This window comes from Manis javanica, chromosome 7 (genome assembly GCF_040802235.1).
Source record: "Manis javanica isolate MJ-LG chromosome 7, MJ_LKY, whole genome shotgun sequence".
NCBI classification, from domain to species: Eukaryota; Metazoa; Chordata; class Mammalia; order Pholidota; family Manidae; genus Manis; species Manis javanica.
This window is the reverse complement of record NC_133162.1, coordinates 39,948,860-39,974,114: the sequence shown is the minus strand read 5'-3', so window position 1 is coordinate 39,974,114 and position 25,255 is coordinate 39,948,860. Positions and strand designations below refer to the sequence as shown.

Genomic DNA, 25,255 nt, shown 5'->3' with positions numbered 1-25,255 from the left:
AGCATTGAGGCTGTGATTCTCAAGAGCTTACTGACATTTCTGCACTTGTCAGGAACACCTGGGAATCTCCTGCTCATTTTCTCACTGTGCGGCATCAGTGGTGGGGGTGGGGGTGATTCTCAAGATGTTCACTGATAAACTGTTTCAAGCATTAGGGCTATCCATGCATTGCCCTACCTCTTCTTCTCTCGAGATCTCCAAATCACACCCCAGTGTATGGCCCACTCTAACCCAGAAACATGCACCAAGGGAACTCTGGGAAATGTAGTTTACAGTGCCTCCTTTGAGCTGCAGAAAAGCTCTGGAAGAAAGTGGGAATGAGGCCAGGTGAGAACAGAGAATCCAGTCCATCTGCCCTAATCCTGCCTCACCAACAGCTATCACAGGTTCTATTGCTTTCGGTTTGCCCACACATTTTGCAAATTGCAGGCCCCATGAACATCTCTGAATTAGTACTTTTTTCCTGATGCTTACAACAATCTTGAAGATATGCCATATTTAGCTTGTCATACTAAGCACTGGACTTTAAATGCATGAAAGAAAGCAAGAGGAAATCCATGTAAACCGGCTGAGATGTGAACACAATCCCACTTCAACCCTTGGTGATCTTGCTGTTATTTTTATTGACACAGTTGTTAGGTGCTCATCATCTTCTCTAACCAGGGGCTTGGTCTATTTGTGTTTGAGATTGATTACTGAAGCTGTCACGGAGTGATTTACATAGCAACTTATCATAATTAGTTATCGTTTGCAGTTTCCTTAATGTGAGTTGCATTTTATGCTTAGGAATTGATTTTTCTGTATATCTCCATGAAACAGCTCAATGTGTGCCATCCAAAATAGAAGAAAAAGACAAAAAGACAAACTACGAGTATTTTTTATTTTTTAAACAGTTTTAGTGTGAAATAACATAAAATACATTTTCACAGAAGCCATAAATACAGGGTGTTTTGCTTCAACTATTTGAATAAGCCAGAGTGAAGTGGGTAAGAGGAAAATTAAATGGATGTGCATGAAGATGTGGCAATGTAGACAAAGATGTTCAGGATGGGGAGATATTGGCTGGAAAGTGCCTGCCAACAAGCGGAGTCGGGAGGGCTCATGACAGGGCTGCTGGATGACCAAACTGTCCCTCACAATTTGTTTTAGGCTTATAGGACTTGGAGGTGATCTGTCTCTCTTAGACAATTTATATATATTTTTCTATTTCTGCGATCTTGCTATGTCAAACCATTGGGAATGTGAAAGCTAAGTGGGTTTGATCATTATAAACAAAATGTACACAATAATAGGGAAGACTCAAGGGATATACCTGCAAAATAAATGCATTTATTTAGATTATTGTAGTAGTTCAGCCTCAAGGACTCTTCTTGCCTATCATTTATTGGTTCTCATTGACCATTTAAAAAGATGTAATTAGCAATGTGAAGGTTATGCTGGCTTTGCCAGGTAAGGTTTCACATGCAGTCAGACCCTATGACAAAGGAAGCCTGGTTATTTGTTGCCTTCTGTCTTCCGGAATATTCCGATTAGTCTTTCTACAGAGTTAACCCTCAGATGATTTCTCAAAATACATTACTGTGGTTGAAGGTTCATTGAAGCATGACAGGTCTAACGTTCTCCTGTGAAAAGTGCACAGAAAGCTGTGGAAAAAAAGAAAGAAAGACGGGGAGGAAGAAAGAAAGAAAAAAGAAAAAGAAAATCACGAGCAATTGGCCTAGAAGGGCTCCTTGCTGACACAGACACATTTCACCTGTAGTCCTACCAAATTAGTGCATAGCATCGGCTCCCCCCTTTCAGACTCTGTGCCATGGCTTTGCTCTGGCTGCAGGAGGGAAGAGTGTGTTGATTCTTGGTGCACAGCTATTATTAGCATTTTCTAATTATGTAAAATGCTTTCCTCTGATGGCATTTCAACAGAACCCATTACTTTAGTTTTCTTTCCTTCGTAATGCTTTTATGGGCTTATAATCTTGGTGGAATTCTCAGATGCTGAGAGATGCTAAAGTTTCCTTTATTTAATCGAGGTGACTAGTGATTTGACAGTAGTGGTTGACAGGTTTATTTTGTCTGTGTGGCAGTGGGAGTCTATTTTCAGTGTGTGCACTCTGTTCCAAAGTAAAAGGACTTTACTAACTGCTGAATAAATTGTACTTTCCTTTGATTCCAGACCTTGCTGAAATGGTCTTAAAACTCTAGTCTGGGTCATCAAATTCATCTCCCTGCTGTTTTGCAGGGTCAATAGCTTCACTCTGTACTGAGCGGGGCTGGGTGGATTGGAATGGAGGGTAGTGTAGATTAAAACTTCCGCATATATATAGATAGATGTGCATGTGTGTGCTTGCTGTCTGGGAAGGTGGCAGTGATGGAAGAGCAAGCCAAGTGGAATCTGAAGATGGATGAATCTGTTAGACTATTACCAAGACTGGCATAGACTTCAGCCAGAAACTTTAAGCAACCTCGTTTAAGCATTTGAAATCCTTAGGGGTCCATTTCCTATCCTTTCTTTCCAAGGATGATTTTTCATTTGAAGTTTTCATGATTGCTTTATTTTTACTCTTTGAGCAGAATTGTGGTTCACTCATAGACACAGAAAGGCTGAAATTTGGTTCTTCTGTTCTTGAAGCAAAGCAAGGAGGGAAAAATGCAATCACACCAAACACCCCCAACAGTAAAAAACCTTTTTTCTGTAAGATGAAAGGCTAGAAGAATAACCCTTCTCCCAACAGACAGTCCAAATAAAAAATGGAGGAAAAAAAAAACAAGTCCCTCTGCCTGAGAAATACTAGAGGGTCTGGAATTGACAGGGTTGAAAATTGTAAATGTCTTAAAGGTTTTAGGGTCCTGGGCTGTATCTTATCCCTTCCATTGTAAGGGAAGATCTGGGACATGGTCAAACGTGACTCCTGAAATGGCAAGTATTGCTCTGAGGACCTTCATTCAAGGGTTCCTCCAGAATGTCTTTATTTAGTATCCACTATGTATGAATTAGGGTTTGTGGAGAATTCAGAAATAGACAACATTGTATCTGTCTTCTAAGAATGTATGGTTTGATTGAAGATATACTAAAAGATGAAGCAGGGCCAGCCAAACAAGATACTATATATATTATATAACTAAAATTGCCTTACTTGGCAAAAGCTATAAATGTTTAGAAAAGAAGTTAATCAGTAAAGGCTAGAATAATCAGGATAGCTGTTGGATGATGTTGGCCTTGAGCTTTGAAGAACACATAGGGCACAGGTCAGTGGAGGGCATGAGAAGGGCATTCCAAAAAAGGGAAATAGGTAAAGAAGCAGCAGAGGGGTGAGAACAGAGAGAACTGACTGGAGGAAGGAACCCATTTTGAAAAAGTCAGAAATGAGGTTGCTTATGTAGGGTGGGTCCGTAGTCTGGCAGGCCCTGAACAGACAGAGCGTCGAGGTTTGATTTAAAGCTGTGCAATGGGATTGCTAATCTGCAGGAAGTATGCAGGGGGATTTGGAAAGAGAAGAGTCTGGACTTTAGGAGGCCGCTGTGGGATGCCATTGAAGAGAGTTGGTTCCTGTTTTAGAAGCTTTGGATTACTTGACACCAGTTTATGTGACTGTGGACTATACTGCCTCCAAAGAGCAGGTTTCTAGCAAAGGTAATTTAGGAAACAATTTGGTAGCAGATGGGAAAGACAGCTGGGGCCAGGACAATGCCAGTGAAGCAGGGGTGGGGGCGGTGTAAAGGCGAAGCTTATGGCTGCTATGGAGTTGTTGTTTGAGGTTGCTGATGGTCTGGTCACAGAGTATCCTTGGCTCCGGCATCAGAGAAAATGGACAGTCAATGCTTTTCCTCCCCATGTTATTCAAAGTATTTCTGGTGTTGGCTTTTGAAACCAAAATATAGGGCCCAGCATCAATTAGGATAATGTTGAATAACCTAGCATTTGATGATGAAGGCCTGGAGTGGCTGACCAGCTGTGGGAACAGAGAATAGGGAAGGAATAAGAGAAACATTCTGTAGCCAGTGCAATAGATTGACTTAATGTTTGATAACATTAAAGGATAGTGAGTACCAGAGAACAGAAGGCTGTGAGGAAGCTGGCATGGTGTGTGGGAAGCTGTGGTGTCTGCCTGCACCTCCTCTCTCACTTTCTCCATATAGGATTCTCTTTACTCTCATGCATAAGCTATAATCTGGCCTGTTACATGGAATGCTGCTGGAATTAACTAGGGGAGCTCATAGCAACAGGAACAAACATACAATAATCATGCAAAGCAGCCACAAAAATTTGTTTTCATTCTGATCTTTGGCTCAAGATAAACTACATTCTTTTAAAAACTTAATAACCGGAGTGTTTTATTCCTGCATCTTGGGTTTCTGGAATAAGAGCTATTGAAGCCATTGCTTTTAGTCTAGATTATTTTGCTCAGAGCTCTGCCCAGTGTTAACTTCCCAGTCCCAGCTCTTCCAACTCATTTGCTTCCCTGCCTCTTGCCGAAAACTTTACCCCTGTCCCATGTTTTAACTTATGTAGCAATTTTACAACCTTTTTGGAACAAATAAACAAACATCTGGAATCATGTGGTACATTTAATTAAAAAGTTTGCATTTGGCCAGAAATGGTAAAATCATGAAAAATGGCCTGTCGGTGAGCTCAAGAAGGCCAAAGGATGACGTTGTTGGCTGCAAATGGATGGAAATTGAGTGAGGTGAACACCTGCTCAGCTCAGCCTGCTGTCCTCCAGCTTCCCCCTTCCAGTCATTAATATTTACTGCTCTGGTTCTTTATCCATTCTAATGAAATTTTTGGTTGGGGCTGGTCAGGGGAGAGGGCTGTTATTTTTCCAATAACTTTGGGTTTGTTGGGATGTGTGTACTTCATCAAGGGTACGGTATTGGGCTTTTTGACTTTTCAGTTCCTGTAATCAGGATTCCATGTGTTCAAGTCACTGCAGGGGCCTATTTCTGTTTCTTCAATTGGTCAGCCAACCATGGATTTTTTGAGGGGGACCCTGAATTGGGGGCTATGGGAGCTACAAAAGAAAGTGTGGGGCTCTGCCTTCAGGAATCCTATAGTCTAATTGGAGAAATAAGCCTCTACACATAGAAAGCAGATGTCAAGCTAGATGTAAGAGTGCAGAGAAGGAAGAGATGAATGAAGATTGGAGAGGAGGGAGCCTTGGATGACGGTGAGAACTGAGTGGAAAGCAAATAGGTGAAATGAGAAAGCTGGGCGTATCATACGTATCATATCACTTGGGAGTGACTACTGCTAAATTCTTCTTACTCAGGTCTAAAGCAAGGGCTGTATTCCTCCACTCCCTACTGCCAAACCTCTAGGAACTCTTTCTCATAGTCACCTCATATAAACCTAAACACTAAGAGGAAAATGTGTGCTCAATACAGAAATGCAGTTTCTAAACAAATCTTGCATGCCCTATCTCTCTGCTCACATTTCTACCCAGTTGTTGCTGCTATGCACTTTGAATATAAAAATTCTTAAGCCAACCCTAGAATGAAATTATTTGTGTAGGTGACAGGCTTGGAGGACTCTTGCTAGGTGGTTTCAGAGTATGTATGACTGTGAACTTGGGGAGAGACCAAGTGGAATTGTTTAATTTCTGGCCATAATCTAGCTGAGGTGTGTGTGAGTAATAACATTAAAACAGGGTTTAGATATGATTATTGTACATTTCTGATTAGCTTCTCCTCTGCAAGGCAGGCCTATGGTGAAGTAAAATATGTTTTGTCTGCCTATTAAGAGAAGAATGTTGAGACTCTACAGCTTTGCAGAGTGTAATGCTCTGATATGTTTTCCACTTGAGGATTTATATCCAGGATTAAGTTATTCTAAGGAAAAAATGAGGTTTTCCTTGTTGTAAAGAATACAAAGGAAGTAACCAGGGGGCTGGAAATAGAGTGGGCGCCATTCAGGTAGAATCTAAGAACAGGATGAGTATTGTTGAATCCAGGTGTGGTTTGGCAAGGGAGACTGGGAGATCACCATACCCCAAGGCTTTCTACTGAAAGATATGCTCACCTGTCTTTCAGAGTAGAATTACGTAGCCTGAAGGAAGTGAAGTAAAACAATCAGGATTTGAAACACAGATGCAGATTTCACTATGTCAGTGCTAGTTCAACTTTTTCATAAAATGAAGCTATGGTTTCACACTGGTCCCTCTGGACTTCTGCAAGCACAGATAGATGTAACATCATGCTGGAGAAGAAGTCCGTGGCTGTCAGAGGAGTTCTTAGTCCTCAACTCTTTATTATTTTTGTGAATCTGTTTCTTTAAATACTCTCGCAGAAACATTAGCATGAAAATAAAAGAATACAGCAACTTGGAATTTTCCATTTGTAGCTTCCTTGGTCGGGTGGGGTCAATGTTCTATCCTCTGGGATGCTAATGCAAAGTCCTTGTGCTGTTCCAGGGCAAATGTTTCTCAACTAAGACAGGAGGGGGTGGGGAGCTAGGAAAATAATACAATGCTAATTCCCGAACACAGACTGCCTAGAGATTCCAACTTTAATTGCTGCTCCCTTACTCCTATTCCCACCTTCCCTCAAAGAAAAAAAAAAAATCCTGTGTTGTGAGGACAGACATCTGTGTAAGAGCAATAAAGCAGTCTTTTCTCTTGTGGATTAGTTCTCTGTTCCTTTATCTCGCTATCTCTCATCAGTTTCTCCCAAATCAAGGATAGTCAAAGAGGATAAGATACAGTACCTTTCTTTGTTTTTGATTAAAGAAACCCATATGATCACCCTCCTCAACAAATTTTCTTTTCCCATGAGAGAGTTTTCCTCCTCATGTCTCATTTCTTCCTTTTTTCATCTGCTCCCTTGGACTCTTTCTAGAGCTTAATACAGTGTACAAATCAAATAGCCAAGTTCCCTGCAGAACGGGGTGGGGTGGGGGGGGGCAGTGAATGCCGGCATATCTGGGAAATTATAAAGGATGAGGAGAGCTACAGCAACATAATGAACATGTCCTACGGCCTCTATTTCTTCTCCTGAATCCTGTGGGGTAAATGGAAGTTTTAGACCAGAATTCCGCCTGGCCTTTGTAGTGCCCATTGTATATCCATCTAAGAGCCTGTTTGCACATCAGTGTGATGTTTACCAGTGGAATAGCCACAGATCTCGGGATTGCCAGTCTGGGGTAAGGGGTGGAGAGGAAATAGCTATTCCCCTCTCCCTCTGTTCCTGGTATATAATTGGTCAGGTGCCGGCCAATCACCATGGACCTGCCCATGGAGTTCCTCTTGGGGAAGAGGGTGGCCGTGAGCAGATTGCAGTGCAGCTGGGGAGACAGAGCTTGCTAGCAGAGCTGAGCTAGAGGGGCTGGAGCATGTTGATAGAGCTCAGCAGCGGGGGTTTGGAGTGAGGAGAGACTGAGCTGTGAGAATAAGGAAACCTTTAATCCCCAACCTTTCACCCTTATTTTCCTTTTGTGTATCGAATTCATAGAGAACTTGCTTCACGTGGGGAACCCTTTTCCTCCTGGAGCTACACTCCCTAGAAATTAATTAATTCAAGAGCTATCTACTGAACACATGTGTGCCAAGCACTGTTCTAAACATTAGGGATAGAGTGGTGAATAAAACAGACAAAAATCTCTGCCTTCAAAAAGATTATGTTCCAGTGAGAGAAAGGGTTAATGAAGATAAAAAATAAAAATTAAAACACCATACAGTATATTAGAGATAAGTACAAAGGAGAACATGAAAGCAGGCAAGGGAGTGTGTGTGTTGGTAATCTGAGCCTTGATAGCCCAAGAGGTCACCGGGAGAAAGTGACCTTGGAGTTGAAGGAAGTGAAAGATGGGAAGGTGAAAATATCTGAGAGAAAAGTGATGCAGGCTGAGGAAGGAGTAATTACAATGCCCTGGAGCTTGGGTAGAAGGGCCTTTCACAAACTGATTTTGTTATCAATTTTTGGTTTTATTACCTTGTGACCTGAGAGTTTTTATATATCCTCTATTCTTTGGAACTTACTGGAATTTATTTGTAACCTAATATATTATTATGGAAGACTCTATTTGCCAGAAATGGTCAGAGTAACATTTCTGGTCTCATGTACTCTTCCAGAATTATGCTACTCCCCATTGAGATGCAGAATATATTTTTCTTTCCCTCAAACTTGGGCAGGACTTTTGTAATGACCTTCATGAATAGAATGTAGCTCAAGTAATATGCCCTTCTACCCAGAAATTTTCTAATACTCTTAAATTTCAAGTCAAAGGTAACAAACAAGCTCAAACTGTAGGATAGCTAGAGAAGTATGATAATGAAATTTTTACTTGTTAGAATCTATGAGAGAGATCTAAGGCCATTCTCAGAAGAAAACACCTTTGAGTATATACAGTAAATTTAAAAAAATAAAAGAATGTAAAAGATAAATTAGGCATCAGACAAAAACCACTCAGCTAAATAAACCAAAGGAAAGTAGAAGGAAGGGAGGAATTATTAAAACTAAAAACATAAATGAGATCTAAGGCAAAAAAATGTAAAATAAATTAAAAGCTAGTTTTCTGATAAACTAAATCACTAACTTAATCATGGACAATTAAAAAAATGCAAATACACAAAATAAAAAAATGAAAACCACAGAAACATGAGAAAACTAAAAGACTCACAGGAACCATCTTTTTCAATCCTATGCAAATATCTAAAAATCTAGAGTAAGTGGATAATTTTCTAGGAAAATAAAATATCCCAAAACTGACTCTAGAAGAGATAGAAAATTAAACAGATGGATTTCCATGGTCAAAATGAAATTCATAAAACCTATCATGAATCCCAGTAAGACCAGGTGGTTTAACAGAAAAATCTTAAAAGAGATGACTCATTAATGAAGATAATTATGTTAAATGTTTAACAACCGGGTCTCTTAAAAAAAAAACACACACAAACTTTTATCTGTAGTGTGTGCCAATTTCAAACACAAAAATATTCCCATCATGACTGATTTCAGGATACCTCTATGATATCACTCAATGTATACTTAGGAAGAAAAGTATACAATCAACTCTTTAAGAGACATACATAGTCAACTCTGTGGCTCTTGCACAGCACAGAAATGATTCCAAGGTTGTTTAAACTGTTCCATTGCATAGATAAAAAAGTATTTCTAAGTTATTTTTATGAAGTACATAAAATCTTTTCAGAAAAATTGATAAGGATTACAGAGAAAATGCATATTCATCTCAACTGTGAATATAGATGCAAAAAATTCTAAATAAAATAATTATAAACAACATCCAGCAACATAAACAGGGTAAACAGAGTAAAACATCATGGCCAACTAAGATTTATTCCCAGTATGTAATGAAATTTAATAATTAGGATATCCATTTATTTATTTAATCTTTTTAATATAAAGATGAAAGCCATAATTCCCATAGATATTGAAAGGACTTTGCCAAATTCAGTAATCATACTTGGTAACAGCATACAGAAATAGATATATACTTCCTTAACATGAGGATGTTTGATGTTGGTTCCAAAGCCAATATCAGAAGAGGTATTGCTATTAAAGTAAGGATAAGACAAGATACCTGTTACCACCACTATTAATTACTCTTTCACTGGAAATACTAGCCAATGCAATTAGATAGGAGAAAGAAACTACAGGCATAAAAATAGAAAGCATATAGTAAAACTATCATGTTTACAGGTTATTTGATTTGATTTGACAATTGGAAACTCAAGAGAACCAACTCAAAGACTAATGAGAATTCAGTGAGGAAGTCAAATATGAAGTTAATGTGCAGAAATCACTAGCTTTTTAGTATCAAAAGAAAAACTAGTTAGAAAATATTTTGAATGAAAGACTACATTCACAAAAGAAATATAAAGGATAATAAATTTGGAATATTATAATCATACATTAACAGAAATACACAATATTTTGATGAAGAAAACCTTAAAACTCTCCAGATAGACACAAAAGAAGGCTTGTAGATATAAACAGATATACCATATTCTTTTACAGGAAAACTCAAGACCATAAATATTTCAACGACTTCTTTGTTAAAATACAAATTCTTTATATTACAAAAATTACACCCACACATTTATGTATTTAAAAGAACAAAATCTCACACAGACGTGCATGTGTGTAAATTCATAGAAACAGTTTTGGAAGTATGGACACAAACCCCGAGCAGTAGTTACTTCTTGGGGAAGACCTGGATTAGAGTGGCAAAGAGTAGAAGAGTGTCAAAAAACTAGCTTTTCCAGGATCTGAATTTTAATAAAATTGTACTGATATTTTACTCATGTAAAATAATATTAATATTAATAAAAATAATAAAAGATCCAAACAGGGTAGGAGCTTTGGGTTATTTGTAACCATTTTGGAGACTTTGGAATTTTGTTTTCCCAAATCTAGTGATAAAGTAGGTTTCTTTGAAAATGTTCCTTTTCTTCTTCCAACTTAAATAATCCAGTATTGAAAATCCACATTAAGCTTTCTATACTCTCTCACTGTTGGGGGATGGGATATTCATATGATTTAAATACTCTGATAATTAAAGAGATACAGAGGAAAAAGTAAAGAGACACCATAGTTAAAGTAAAAAATAAAATTATAAATAAAAATCTAAAAATTAAAATACAAAAATAAAAGTAAAGAGGTACGTGTAATAACATGGCTTACTAGTTTACTGAGAATGGGAAGGAAGACATCACTATTAATAATAACTACTATTTATTGAGTGATTTCTTTACAGCCAGGCACTGGGCTGGTATTATACATATGTTTGTGGTCTCATTTAATGTTGGAAATATCTCCTAAAGCTGGATATTATCCCCATTTTATATAAGAGGAAATTGAAGCTTAGAGAGATATTATGTAGTTTACCCAAGGTCCCAGTGCTAATAAGTGTCTTTTGTGAGATTCAAAACCAGGTCTAACACTGAAGTCTGTGTTCTTTCCTCTCTTTCATTCTGTCCCCTCCTTCTTCCCAATAAAATATACTTAACAATATAATTACACTGAATAAAATTTTATCTTTCTTCATGATTCAAGAGAAGAGTTCTGGCTTTTTCAGAATTTCAGGAATCCTGTTATGAACATCAATTATGAGAGCAACAAGTGAAGCATGAAAATGATGGCTAATTGGAGACAGCCAGTTGAAAGAAAGCAGAGGAACACTGCATTTATAGAATTCAGTACTTTATTACAAATAAATAAAGGTATAGCAAAATCACTGGTGTGATTTTTGCATAAGCCCTTTGTTATTAATTGATCTGCATATTCTGAAGGCCTTTATTCCCTGATTTCAAATATTCTGTTATTATCAGCACTTACATCAGTCTTCATATCTCTGTTTGTAGTCCTATAAGTACTGTTTAGGTACATGATGCCATTTCCCCCCATTGGAATCTCAAAGCAAAAGATCTGATCTCTGTAACCTGAACTGACAAGTACAGAGTTTCAGTGTACCACACCAATGGAATTACAGACGGCCCCTTTGGTGATAGATTATAAATACCCTTTAGAGAAGCACAAGATGGCTCCTGAGTGCCCAGTAAACTTCAACAACCACCTGAGAGCTAACCTCCGTGCGACTGCATAAAATGGAAATAAAGAATGGCAAATAACCCATTGACTATGCACTTCCTCACCCGCTGAGAGCAAAACGCAATCCAATGCAATTTTAGTACTTACATGCCTCTGGGGAAAATAGACCCCTAAAAATCACCAAGTGCAGCACTGGAAAAATCCCTTAAATTTGTGCTGTGCTTGGTGTTATAAAACCCAAGGAACCTTAGACTTTCTCCTTGAGTAAAATAGACTGGTAATTTTGTTTTGCTATATTATCTAACAAGCATAATGATAATGGGTTGCATGCAATTTAGGAAAAAATTAAGTCTAATAAGAAAACTCTCTAATAAATACTAAGAGCATCTTACTGGTATTGTTGTTGGTCTAACCCTTCTATTAACATTTGTTTTTTCACATATTAAACAATCTGTAATATGTTGAAAATGAAGAGGGCAGTGACAATTAAAACAAGCATTCATATATATATTGTACAAATGTTTGCATGCTTCCTCCCTCAGGCAGATACTAAGATGTATGATACATACAAGGATGTGGTACTAGGATATAATAGGAGATTTTTAAATTTTAGATATGTTGAACAGTAAAAATGCTTTTGGTAGGGGGTAGACTCCATCATTAACCAGAATGCTACCAATTCAATGAAAAATGGAGACTGAAGATCAGAATTCATCCCTAAGTAAGGGATACAATTCTCCCTTCAAATCAGGCTTCTTATGGGCCTGGGTGGAGGAGGGTAGAGAAGCTTAGGGAATTCTGGTACACAAGCAGAGGGGTTGGGCGAGTCCTGGGCAGTGTTAGCTTTCCATCACAGACAATGTGGTAGGATGGGATAGAACTAGGGGTTGTATTCAGGAAGCTATCATGATTAGGTATGTGCTTCTCAAGCCTACGTAAGAATCTCCTAGGGAATATCCATAAGGTAAAGATGCTGAAGTATCTACTTCCAGGGATTCGGATTCAGTGGGGGAAACCTTGGCATCTGTTATTTTTAATGAGCTCTCCTGGTGATTCCTCTGCACCATTGCAATCTGAGAACCATGGCCTTAAATGACTGTGACAAGGAATCTCTCTTCCCAAGTTCTCCCTGCCACAAGGTAAGAGAAGAGTGATTTTTTTTTCTAAACCCTGTTTATTAGTGGCACAGCAGCCACAGATGTCTTGCTACACCAGACCCTCAGTGGTTTCTGAAAAGGATGAGGCAGCCTACAGGAGGCTAAATTATTAGGAAGGATTTGCTTTGCAAAGACACTGTACCATGTGCAGAGATAGCACGTGTCCCTGCTTTTCAAGAATTTGCAGTTTTAGTAGGGACAGCAGACAGAAGCTCAAACAAACAAATGCAACTAAGTGTTACAAGTGCTTTGAAACTTGGGGACCCTGCGGACTCAGTCACTGGGTGGAGTTGCCTAAGTCAGTGTAAGACTTGAACACAGGGTTGGCCGTGGGTGTAGAGAAGAGGACTTGGCAGGAATGGTGCTGAGAAGGTTGAATCCTTGGGTGGTGTCCACTGATTGGTTGTCAATGGTGAACAGGAGGGAAGAGTATGAGATGACCCTCAGGCTTTTGGACTGAGTACCTTTGTGGAAGGTGGAGTCATTTTCTGAAGAATAGCATTTCTGAGAAACAGATTCGAGGACATGTTGAATGTGAGGATCTGTGCCTGCAAGTGGAGGTGCTCTAAGTCATGGGTCAGCAAACTTTTACTATAAAAGGGCAGACAATAAATATTTTAGCCAGATGGTCTTTGTTGTGACTAGTTAACTGTCATTGTAGAATTAAAGTATTCATAGGTAATACATAAGCAAATAGGCATGGTATGTCCCAACAAGACTATTTACAAAAGCAGATGGTGGGCCACATCTGACCCATGGGCCATAGCTTGCCACTCCTACTATAAGTATAGACAGCAGAGATTAGATATATTAATTCCCATATGTCTATATATATAGTATCTCTGTGTAGCTATAGATCACACCTAATCTATATTAACACTACAGTTCTTATTGAAAATAATTTTTCAAACTATTCCAAAATCACTCAATTATTACCTATAAAGAAACGATTGTGTGTAGAAATGTAAATTAAAGCCATGATATACATTTAGTACTCACTGGTTCAGCAAAATTTTTAAAATCTGGCAGTACCAACTGTTGGCAAAGATGGAAAGCAACAGAAACTCAAAAGCTATTTTAGTGGGAGTGTGAATTAGTGTATCTATATTGGAAAACAGTTCATTATTATCTAGTGAATTTGAATATATACAAACCCTAAGATCCAGCAATTCTACTCCCAAGACACTAATCCAAGGAAAGCTATACCTACTCAGATCAATAAGAGCTATATTCAAAGCATCATCTGTAATAGCAAAACAAAACAAAACAAAAAACAGACAAAAAAACTGGGAACAACTCAAATGATTCATTAAAGTTGAATAGCATTCAACATGGAAGACTCAACAAAATTGGGAGAGAAACTCATTGATACTGTGTAATATCATTTATATCAAGTTCAAAAATGCAATTTAAAGCACTATTTTATACATGTGTGGCAAAACAATGAATAAAACCATGGGAATGGAAAACTCAAAATTCAGGGTTCCATTTATTCCCTAGTAAAAGGTAGAGGCAAAGAAATCTACTCTGATAGGAACAACTAAGGAGATTTATTTATTTCTAAGCTTGATAAAGGATATACAGATACTTTTTAAAAAAATTTGTTCCCAATATTTCACGTATGTCATATCTATTTTGTAATGAAGCAAGCAAGCATTGCATAATAATGAAAACAAGACAAAACCAAAATTTTACTGTGTTACCAATTTTCTATTATCATGAAACAGTTAACTCAAGGTTATTCTTTTCTAAAAAAGAAATGTGAATTTTGCGGACTAACTTCTCAACTGACTCTCTTTCTTTGCCAGTCACCCGTCATGTCACCTTTTCCAGTGACTGAGGGCCAACTAGCTTCCAGTGTTTCATTTAGGCAGAAGGCAGTGAGGATTAGTGTCAGCGCAGAGGACGAAGGAGTGTTGGGAGGTGGTGACGTAGTTGGTGTAGGGTCATTTGAGTCCCCCATCCTAAGGAGAACAAGCATTTTCTTTGGCATAGGACAGAAGTGGTCAGATTCCTCCCTGTCACTCAGCAAGGGATTTCACCACTGATCTCATGTTCTCCCAGTCATCTGGACTTGCAGGAACAGTGTGTAGTGGTTTTGTGGTGGGAAGCTATCGCTACCTAATTTTTTAGTTCTTGAATGTCACTTTGAAGTGTCATGATTGCAAGGCTTGGAAGAAGATAAACACTCTGTCCATTATGAATATAAATGGACAGTTGAGATGAAACCACCTAGTTAATTTCCCCTTGCTGCTGGAGTAGAATCTGAATCCAAACCACAGCACACCCTAGCCCCTAAATCTCTATTAAAAACTACCTTGGGTAGTCTGGCAAAGCTTTATTTAAAGTCAGCAGAGAAGTATAAAGTCAAAAGTGAAAAATGGTACAACAAGAAGGAATCATAAAAAAATACTAGATCAGTTAAATGTAGTCAAAGGCAATTTAGTGTGTTCTGGCACCAGTCCCTATTGATGCAAAAAAAGTGATGTGTCAGGGGTCGGCAAGAGCATGTAGGAAGTGCAGAGTGACAGTTGCAGCTCCCAGCGTGGCTCTGGAGCCCCTATACAAGGCAGTGACGAATGCATCACTGTCTTGCTTTTTGCACCAGGAATTTCAGGGAGCACATCCTAATTCTCCCAGTCTGGGCATCTGTTCACTTTTTCTTAATGTAGTATATTTTTAAAATTAGAAGTTTTTCTCTCATGGAGATAAGCTAACCTGGAGGCTTGCATATGGGTCAGACCAAGAAGGTAGGTATGCCTCACTAGTACTTTTTAATATCATAGTATCATTTCTTTTGAGGCTACCACACTAATCTGCCTCTTCATATCCACATTCCAGTTTGTAATTGTTTCTGCCTCATCTTCTAGGACTCCTTCAGCCAGTATTAGCTAATCAGATTAGTAATAACCATAACTATGATTGTTATGCCCCTGCCATGTTCTAGGCATTGTGCTAGTGCCTTTGTAGGCATTATCTCATCATGCCTTACAGAAACCCTGTGAAGTAGGTCTTAGAGTCCTACTGAGTTTACAGATGCTGACAATAAAGGCTCAGAGACTGAGAACTCATTTAAGGTGGCACACTGAGTAGCAGAAGCAGGACTCGCTGGGCCTGACTCCTAGGCAGGTGCTTCGCTAAAAGGGTTGCTTCTCTAGCTTCATCAGCAGGGGTAGGTGAGGACTAATACTGCAAGAGAATGTAGTTGAGGTATAAGATAGTATTACAAGTGTGAGACTGAGACCTGTGTCTGAATCCTGGCTTTGCTACTTACTGGCTTTGTGACCTTGGGCAAGATACTTGACCACTCTGTGTCTGACTCTCTGTAAAGTGGGTATAATAGTAACTCCTACCTTGGTAGGGTTGTTGTAAAGATTGTATGAGTTGATATAAGCAGTGTTTCAAAGCGTCCCTGGTCCATACTAAGTACTGTGTTCATGTTGTTACTCCCACTTCTGTTATTATCATTATTGTTGCTGTTGTTGATATGTCTTCTGGAGATAAGATCCATTCACTAAGGGTAGTTACAGATGGGACTGGCTAAAGGGGAGGTAAAGGGCCAGCCCCTGTGGCTGGTTAGCTGGGGTGGCACATCTTAGTACCCTTCCAATCCTGCCATGCTTGGGGCCATGTCCACTTTTGATAAACCCATTTGTCACAAATGGAGCAGTTTTAGGAGGTCAAATAAGGGAACTGTATTCTCTGGGTACTTCCACATTCAAAATCAAATTCTGGGGTATCTGCTTTTCCCTTGTACCCACTTATGTCCAGGAGAAAAGGAAAATGGTTTGGAGACTTCCTTAAGTTCTAGTAGGTCTTATCAGAGTCTTAGTTGTAGATTTAGGACAAGTGATTGGTTTAATGTAAATGCTTTAGAGGATCTGAAAGAGATTAGAGAAACCTATTCCAGAGGATAAAGGTGGGACAGGAGGGAATCATTAATCTCATGGACATTCAATTCCCCAAGAACTTTTTTGGGAATGACCAGAAACAAGCCAGGCCATATGCTGTCCATTTGCAACTCTGAGCTGCAGACTTTTTTTTTCTTTGACAGATCGAGGCCAATGCCATTGCCTCACTTAAGATGGTTCTTAAACTTGAAAAGGAACTGAAAGGTTGAGACATGCATGCAGAGTCAACACAGATGAACTGATGAAAGTAGTTCTGACAAACACCAGGGCTCTCCCGATTGTCAGAAATAGTCTGATGATGACACATTCGAAGCTTCCCAGACTGGCTGGCGTTTTGGCAAATAGGAACAATCAGGAAAGATATAGTTATGCTGTGGAGAGTTCTGAGATGTGGAGAGAACAAGTTAATTGTTCAGCCTCAACTGAGACCTTTCACTCAAGTCATTAATCATGGCACACAGTCTGCAGCGTTGGACGTTGCTCGATTCTTTAGCCTGCTCTCCTGCTCCAGATGAAGGCTCATTCCAGGTGCTGGCCATTTGCGTTTCCCTCCAACTGGGCTGATTTATGAACCCAGAGATATTTCTTGTTTTTTTCCAAATTCTTTTCCATTACTTTGTAATAAAGGAGACATGTGATTTCTGGGGTTTTTTTTGTGGGTTTTTTTTTTTGTTTTTTTTTTTGCAGAGCCTCAGTTTTAACATTCTTAATACCAAAGATTTTTTCAATTAGTCTGTGGTTTGCCTTCTGTGATCTGGAGGGTAGAAATTTTGTTCTGTTTCAAGTATCGAAGTTGAGACATTAGAGACTCTCTTATTTCTTTTCCTATTGGCTGGAGTTGAAGAAGCAGAAGTCTGTACAAGGCTTAGGGCCTGCATTCATCATCTCAGGGCAAATTAAAGCTTGGGAAACCTTAGTGAGAACGGCTCGCCACAGGTGTTAGAGTTATCCTTACCCCAACCCTGACCCCTGACGCATATGGTTCAGGGTGTACTATCAGCAGGCCTACCTTTGGGCCAGGTCTCCAATAACAGTGTAAGCCAATATGGAAGACTGCACAAGAGAATCTGAGTGTCAGAGGAGGATATTGTCCTATCACGGTTGAACGGGATGCGGTTTGACCGAAAGGTAAGCCTGATCTGAGCTGTTAAGGGGCAACAGATCCCTTGGGAGTTTTCCCAAGTGGCAGAAATGTGTCACAGGAAAGTAATTGGAAATTGATATTTGACGTATCTCTGGGTTAGTTGTTGTTCCTGATAACACCAAAGGGTTTGGCCAAAAGTCGCTGGTAATTAATAGGTGAAATCCTGCAATCCACTGCTGAAATATAATCTCTTCTTTGTTGAAAGTAAGCAGCTGCTTTCTGATCCTCTGCTTCCTAACTAGTACATCAGGTATAGAAACCCATGGGCTTAATTTGGGTGAAAACACCTAACCCTGCCTTTTGAGAATCCTCTGAAACAAAAATCGTCATTGGCAATGGAATTCTGTCTTTAAAATTCAACTCAGCTTAACAGATACTTGTTCAGAGCTTGTTCTGGGCTTCATGTTGTGTTGTGTGTCCTGGGAAATACAAAGTAAATACTGAATATGACTTTTGCCATTGAGGAACTTATAGGCTCATAGGAAGGATGATGTGTTTATGAAACACATTTTACATGGCAAGATAAGATATCAAGTATGTGTCAGAGTGAGTGGAACCTGGAATAAGTTTAGCAGGGAGGCAGAAAAATGAGAGCAGACTGCAACTGGAGTTGTCAGGGAATGCTTTTTATAGATGAGGTGGGACACAGACCAATATCCCAAACTCAGAGCTCTCCCTTAAAGAGTTTGCAAGAAGCACAGTATTAGGTTACCATAAGATTATGGAGCCCCCTCTAAGTGGAAGTAGATTTGTTCAATATGAGAATGGATTAATTTAGTCCAATAAATATTTATTGAGTACCTCTATGTGCCAACGACTATCTGATGAGGTAAGGGAAGAATATCCCATACAAAGACCCCATGTGGGTCATTCTCAGATGCTACCTTCTCTTAATGTTGATAATTAAAGTTATTGTTTGTCTGTGTGATTCCAAAAGCTGGGAGCTGGACCATTTGCCATTTCTTTCTTAGAAAGACCTTTCCATGTTTACTGCAGCTGCACATACACTGACGTGGATGAGGCAGAGAAGATTAGCACGGCTCCTGTACAAGGATGGCATGCAAACTCATGGAGTACTCTATATTTTTAAAAAAGACCTCCTTATCTGAGATATCTGTGGATTGAAGAGCTGAGTCTAATTTTTGTGTGCTGGAGGGATGACCTGTCCAACCGTATAAATTATATACAGGTTAAAGAGTTTCATGCATGCTGATTGTAAAAGGAAGGGACACTGAGTCAGCATTGAATGGAGTCCCAGATTATTGGGTTAGAGAGTATGTGGAATGACATTTGAAAAATCTGGACCTGGCCACAACTCAGAGCTGTAAGTGGAACCCAAGATCAAGTTCCTCTTGGGTTTTTCCATTATTTCCCTTGACAGCTGCTTTGGCAACCCAATTAGAAGGATCTCGCATCATTAGAGTTTGAGACAGTCTTTCACTGGGCATTTTGGCGCTTGTGAAGTTTGAAATTGGCACCACCCAGATATATTACTTAAGTCACTAAAAATTCTATTTGTATCCCTCCTCACAAAGTGAAGAAATCCATTATTTGTTCCTTCTGAAGTACAGGTGTAACTGGGAAATTGCAAATTGGTCTAGAAAGAAAAAAAGTCAGGATGATAATGGTGGTGGCAGTGGTGGTCATCACAGACATGGTAGTCATTACTCCAAATACCCACATAATTTTTAAATAACATAACCACAGAACACTGATAAACCCTGGAAAGAATCTAAGATACCTAGCACTGAGGTACAGAGGTGTCAGAGTTTATTTAGCTAAGCAATTCCAGAGCAAGACTAGAAAATCTGCTTCTCTAGCTTGCAGTCATTCTCATACCACAAGGAGACTCCTGCTGAGTAACCCCTGCATTTCTGCCACCCCTGTGACTGCTTTTCTGAAGCTAATTTAAGTATCAAATTGAAATGGAGTTCTGAAAAAACTTTTTTTTTTTATTCTGGAGAGACTGGTGGAAGGAAAAGCTAGAAGAAACTTGAAATCATTCTTGATTCCTGTCATTTTCCTTAGTGTTCAGTCACTCTCTTCATCTGAAGTGCTCATCTCGGCTTCCCTGGGCGCATATGTGCTCGCTCTCTCGCTCATCTGTATGCGTGTGTGTACTGATATGCATTCCTCTGCATCATCTGTAGGCATTTTACAACTAATGGCTTGTGCGTGTGTTTTATCATCTTATATTTTAAATGACAATGACAACTTAAAAATTTTTGCAGTAATAGTTATCCTATGGTAAAGAAATTCCAACATGTAGGCCAGGGTCATCTTTGGGTTACAAAATTCCACGAAGGAGTTGGCACGGGGGACATGGCTCTGGAATCTCGTCCTTTCACCCTGCAGCAGATGGACAGAGTTGGTAACAAAGAAGTTCAGTTAGTGGAGAACTAGTGAAATAAAGAGTCAGATGAGAAAGGTAGAACAACATTTGCTTAGAGAGTGTAAGCAAAACATTTGGCAGGGTGGAGACAGAGACAAGAGGCGAACGGCTACCCTCTCTCCCCCTTCCAGCCTCCTTCCCCTCTGTGCGTCGTTACTGGGCTGGGGCGGGGTTGAGAGTACAAAAAGAACTTGGACTTTTTTATTATAATTTGGTTGTTGATGAAGCTGTCTTGGAAGCCTTATTTTTCTTTGAACAGAGCCACGGGAATTTTATAGAGCTAGCGGGGCCAGAGTGGAGCTTAAAAAGGAAGAGATAGACCATTTAGAACTGATCCTCACTCTGGCTTTAATGATGAGAAAGTACTACAAGATTTCTATAAACCAAGGTGGTAGTAACAAGACCAAAATCCGGTCCAGGCTCCACTTCTCAAGCTGTGTGTCTGTTTGGTGTATCTACCCCATGGGGGGCCTTTTTCTAATTCATCCAAAGCACTATCTAGAACAGGGTATCCCCTGAATATGGGACTTTTAAGCCTCCTTCTAGGTTGATCAGGCCTATTCCTGTACCTAGGAAAGGAAGCAGGGAATTCAGAGCTGAAATTCCTGAGAAAATCACTCTTTGAAGTGTTCTTTTTGAGTAGCTGATCATGAACATGGAGAAAACCTTGTAGCTTATGGAGCATATCAGCCACAGTGACCACCCTCTCCAGCGGCAGGGTAAGGGAAGTGACTCTTTGATCTCACACTCTTGAAGAGGGATACACAAAGCCCAGGCTGTGGGGACCCACAGTTCCAAATTTTCTCATCTCCATTCTCCCATCAGGAAGGCTACGAGCAAACCTGGCCTTTGTGGTTTCTTCTTTCCTTGTCTGCAAACTCTTTTTAATTATTGTGCAGGTCCTTGTGCTCGGTGCCAAGGGGGTATGAGGCCTCTGGAAGAACCCTTTGTCTTTGAGAAGCTAGAGGCTGTTGTGAAAACAGCAAAGACAAGCATGATCACACTAATTCAAGTGTGTACAAACGTAGTTGAAAAAAGCCAGGGGACTGTGAAAAATCAGAGACTGCTGTCACATATGGAGAGGTCCTCCCACTTTACCTCAGTGGCTATTTCTTCTTATTGAGGAATGAAAACAGTAAATGGCCTAAAGCAAGCTAAAAGCGAATCCCCTGACTTTATCATTTAATGGCTGCAATACTTAGTGGGAGTATCAGTAAAGGCCCTGCAGTCCTCGTAGGAGAAATGTCCGCAATGAGGCAACAGGATGTTCATTCACCTGCTTTCAGTTGTTTCAGAAATAACATGATTTATAAAAGAATGCAGAATCAAAATTGTCAGCCAAGATGTCATTCTAACTTTAGGATGTCCAGAAACAAAGGGATATTATATCCTTTGTTCTTGGAGCGCCACAGATGCCAAATTATGCACAGGGTTCCCCCATGGCACTACGTGCTTGTGAGCCTACAGGCAACCAGACACTCATTTCAGAAAGATTTTGCCTCTGGTGTGTTCTTGGCTGAGTATCTCCCTGGAGCTGGAGGAGGAGGCATGACCCGCCTGGCATCCCTGCATCCTGATAGAGCGGAGGACAGCAAGAGGGGTGGCCGTCTTAAGAATGGCTGGCGGCTTGGGGTAAATTGCCATCAGCCTCCATCCAGGCAGCTTGACAGAAGTACCATTAAAGCGCTGGAGAAATAATTCATTACTTTTGGTTTTGTCTGCACATCAACATATGCCAACACATGCTTTGTTCAGCACATGCATATTTGATTAATATAAATCAGGCATCTGGAATGGAGAGTAGTGGAATTTTGGGGTTTGAGTTGGACTTAAATATCCATTCTAACCACAGCTATCTGGATGCACATAGTAGGTATTGAAAATATTTTTTGATCAGATTTTCTTTGATTTGAATAACTTGGTTACTTGCTTTTGAGCCCAGATGTTTGGCATTCAGCCAGAGTTGTGTGCTCTGCCTCCTGTCATCAGCTTCACCACCATGGAGATGGCTGGCAAGGCGCAACATTCCTCCTGTCCCTACGGTGAGGTCTCCTCTCACCTCTCTCACCCCACACATTCTGGCTCACGTGACTGTAGGCCATGGAACATGCGGCAGGTGGCCCATGGAGCCTGCTAGCTGCAGAAACTGTTTTCCCCACGTCCACTTCCCCTAGTGTCACAGTGACTGTATCTTGTGACAGAGAACCTCAGTGTCTCCACAGACAGACCACAGAAGAGCTGGTGACAGGTACTTTAGCAGACCTTCATTCGTCCGTCCCATTGGTCGTTGCAAAAGTATTGCGTAAAGGCCTGCTAGTTCATAGCACTGACTTGAAACCTGAGGAAGAAATATGAGAAAACCTGTGAGTAGGGGAGGAAGAAGGTTAAAATGTGAGTGGGAATATGTGACATTTGTTAACTCCTATGAAACAATGACAGGACAGGGTATGCACAGCAGAGGAAAGGAGATACTAGACAACAGAGTGGGTACATAGCACACTAGACCCAAGCCTGCACCTCAGATCTGCCTCATAACACCAGCACATGGCTTTAAGGCCCTCTGTAAAATAAAGTGAATATCCCAGGATATTCTTCAGGACCATCCTTCTGTGACACTTGGATCAGAGATTATGAGATTCTCATTCTCCCATAATTTAATACCCTCCAAATACCTAGAATTTACTACATAATCAAGTCGACTTCTGATATTCTAAGGACTCTAGGAATGCAAAGTATTGAGAAAATATACAGACTATGCCTTGCTATCTTGGTAAGAAGACAGCAACATTTGAAGGTTTGTGAAAATCCATTTTGAATAAAAATATAAAGCTTTGTTATTGTTGGGAGTGGAGCTCTTGTTCCCCATGAAATAGCAGCAAGTTTTATCTTTCTTATGGATCATGACCTTGGTTCAGTTCTTGCTTTGCACAGTGTTGGTATGACAGCCTTCTGAGTAGGTACCAGGAGATCTTTACTAACAGTGTTAAAAGAGGTTTTTCTTCAGCCTGGGAGCTATATTTGTATCGGTAGTTGAGAAACTAGAGACAGGACAACTAATCCGTAGTCGAACCCGGCAAGTAGTGTAGGTGAAAGTTGCTGTCTGACTGAAAGATGGATTCTCTATTCGGGTTTTCCCATCTCTTTAGAACCCTTGCAGGTAGATCAAGTAGGTTCCTTATATTCAGGGCAAAGTACAGAAGTCTCTAGAAACCTCTCATTTCTGTGTGGTGATTTATAGCTTTCTGAGAGGTTTATAACCCTTTTTAACCAAGTTATTTAATCCCCACAGTAAGTAATCCTTTGAGGTCGGTATTCTATCCCTGTATTATGATAATCCTTTGAAGTCAGTGTTAAATCCCTAAACGACACGAGGTGATTGCGGTATGAATGTGACCATGTGGTGAGCTGTGTCTCCCAGGACATGGTCAATGGCTGCGGGGACAGCTCCCACCCTGAAGCACTCGGCGCCCTCTCTCTGCAATCAGACTGACTCTGTACATCAAGGCATTCCTGACTGTGGTGCTCCTTTTTAAAAACCCAGATGCCCTTGAGGATGGAGTCTATCAAGCTTACTGTCACTTAAATAAGTGCCTTAGTGAATTTTTGACAATCATTTCATCTCTGTCCATATAGTTGGACATAGAATGCTAACATGTTAAAATTAGGGTAAAACGAAGGGGGGCAAGGATAGATTTGGGTTCAGGAAGTTTGGAGCAACCATCCTGGTGGTAGTGCAATAATGAGAGGACCTTGGGACTCCAGTTCGGAATGAGAGGAGTCCCTGAACAGGGAATGGGGCAAGGAAGATAATGAAAACAGAACGACTATTCATATTTTGGGTTTGGGCTGCCCACATCTGTTGTGCCCATCCCTGGTGAATGGGGCAGGATGGTGATGAATGGGGTCAAATCCATCTGCTATATTTGCCAAGTACCTGGCTTTGGGGCCTTGGTCCATTTCATATGCTCTCTTATTCTGCCAACTACTTAAGGCAGAGAAATCATCCCTCTGTTGGACTCTAATATGTGCCAGTTGAAACTGAAATCCTCATACTGAGCAAATGTACCAAAGAACACTCTATAAACTTAATGAGGGAGATGAAGAGAGATGTGCCAGAAACCTAGAAAATTTAACACTGATGAGGTTATGACTATTATATGTTTAGTTAAATTGTTGACACTGACAGGATGTAGCTGAGGAAATACACCGTCCGCGTTCTCCTTGTATCAGTGGTAATGGTTCCTTGGTGTGCTCTTCTCAGTTAACAAAAATATTCCTGAAAGTTAAGTGCAGGGAGAAGTGACATAAGAAATACTTTTATTATCTCTGCTCTTCTGGGAGTTCCCTGCAGGAACATTATTTAAAGCATGACTTCTCCTGACTGGCAAATGAATTTGGAGGGAAGGACTCATGGGTTCAGAGGTGAATGTAGAGCCTCCTGGGAGGTGAAGAACCCCGCAACCCCTGTGCCTCAGCAAGCTCATCTAAAACAAGCTGCCCTCGCCTTCCAAACCCACCTCTTTTCCTTTTCACATTTTTCCTCCTCTTAAAAATGGACAAAGTTCTCCTTTGCCTAGTGCATAAAATTTAAATTCCTTTAAGTGACATTTAAGGCATAAATGTGATCATGATTTTTGTAAACTACAAAGTACTATATAAATATTAGCTATTTGAAGAGGAATCAGGGGATAGTGGAAAGAGCAGTGAATCTGGTGTCAGAACACTCCAGTTTGAGTCTTGTGCTTAGTTGCATGACCTTGGACAGGGCACTTAAACTTCCTGAACCTCAGTCAGTTCCTTCTTTTCTAAAACGTGATTATTATGATAATTGAATTGATTGAAAGTAACGTAATAATCAGCAAAGAGTGGACACTCAGTAGCTGTGACAGAAGACATGGTAACTGACGGCAGTTTAGTCTAGCTCTTAAGAACACTGGTTATGGAAACACAAGTTACTTATCTCCCTGTGTCTCTCTTCCCTACCTGTAAAATGAGGATACGATGGAAGAGTCAGATAAGTTAATACATGTCAGGAGCTTTCACCAGGGCCTGGCCCCTGCGGATCCCTCTGTAAGTACTAAGGCTCCCGCTGTTGTTACTTCTGTCATTCAAGGACCTGGCCTGGCCTTCTCTCTCCAGCCTTCTGTTTGTC

At 40.1% G+C, this 25,255-nt stretch overlaps 1 protein-coding gene and 1 non-coding gene across 2 annotated transcripts in view; both read left to right on the top strand.

Annotated features, from left to right (window-relative positions):
• The window catches only part of LRMDA (leucine rich melanocyte differentiation associated), a 1,121,568-nt gene that overhangs the window by 824,831 nt on the left and 271,482 nt on the right, over positions 1-25,255 (top strand). The window lies entirely within an intron of this gene.
• Positions 18,697-18,799, top strand: LOC118971525 (U6 spliceosomal RNA). The gene has a single exon (XR_005059985.1). It is a non-coding gene; the product is annotated as a U6 spliceosomal RNA (small nuclear RNA).